Source organism: Budorcas taxicolor, chromosome 9, assembly GCF_023091745.1.
Source record: "Budorcas taxicolor isolate Tak-1 chromosome 9, Takin1.1, whole genome shotgun sequence".
Taxonomy (NCBI): domain Eukaryota; kingdom Metazoa; phylum Chordata; class Mammalia; order Artiodactyla; family Bovidae; genus Budorcas; species Budorcas taxicolor.
Window position 1 is genome coordinate 6,376,838 of NC_068918.1, and position 1,483 is coordinate 6,378,320.

Below are 1,483 nucleotides of genomic sequence, written 5' to 3' on the forward strand. Positions count from 1 at the left end.
AGGGCTGATCTTCAGAATGGACTGGTTGGATATCCTTGCAGTCCAAGTGACTCTCAAGAGTCTTATCCAACACCACAGTTCAAAAGCATCAATTCTTCAGCGCTCAGCCTTCTTCACAGTCCAACTCTCACATCCATACATGACCACTGGAAAAACCATAGCCTTGACTAGACGGACCTTAGTCAGCAAAGTAATGTCTCTGCTTTTGAATATGCTATCTAGGTTGATCATAGCTTTTCTTCCAAGGAGTAAGCGTCTTTTAATTTCATGGCTGCAATCACCATCTGCAGTGAATTTGGAGCCCCCAAAAATAAAGTCTGACACTGTTTCCACTGTTTCCCCATCTATTTGCCATGAAGTGATGGGACCAGATGCCATGATCTTCATTTTCTGAATGTTGAGCTTTAAGCCAACTTTTTCACTCTCCTCTTTCACTTTCATCAAGAGGCTTTTTAGCTCCTCTTCACTTTCTGCCATAAGGGTGGTGTCATCTGCATATCTGAGGTTATTGATATTTCTTCCGGCAATCTTGATTCCAGCTTGTGTTTCTTCCAGTCCAGCGTTTCTCATGATGTACTCTGCATATAAGTTAAATAAGCAGGGTGACAATATATAGCCTTGACGTACTCCTTTTCCTATTCTAGTTACCCCAGGAATTAGCTAGCTTCTCTCTCCTTTTTATGATTTGTTCCCTTAACTGTTGGGCCATGTCCCTGACTATTCCTGATTGGCTTACAGCATTCTTCATTCAAGAAGAGGCAGAGTCTTCTCTTTTCAGCTGTCAGTAGGTCTAGCCCTCTCCTAGTCTGTAAAACCACCTCAGCCAGGGAGTCTAGTTGGTCCTGTAATGAAAAGCACAGCAATAATACCACTTAGGGATAGAGACCAGGGTTGACAATGAAAATCCATCGATATTTTGATAGCTGAATCCTCAAGCTTCTGCCGTGCATGGACTAGTCAGCTTCCGGTGTGACTAGAGCAGGGCTCAGTGTCCTTCATGGGTGAGGGCTGTTGTCTTAAGAACCAGACCTTAAGGAGGTTTTGAGGGTCCCGAACTGCTTTCCAGATTTCACCAACTGATTCCCAGGTGTCCCATCACAGGAAGTAGCTGCCTTCTTGACTCTGGTGTGGTGGATCTGAGGGATGATGCCTATAACTTTAACAGCAGTAGTGGTTGCCAGGACAACCATGTGAGGGCCTGTCCAAACTGGCTGAAGTGGGTTTTTTTTTTGTTCTAATCTTTAACTCATACCTCATCTCCCAGCTGACAGAGGTGAGTCCAGTTGCCCAAAGAAATGGATGTCCTTTCTAAGTTTTCTTGGGCAAAATGGCAGAAGACTTTCCCAGGGCCTGGAGGTGTTGGGACATCTCCAGGTCAGCTAGTTGTTGGTGGTCTCCCTTGAGCTTTTTTAATCACTGGGGTTGGTCTCCCATGTAAGATCTCAAAGGAAGAATACCCTGAGGACCTTGGGGTGCATTTACG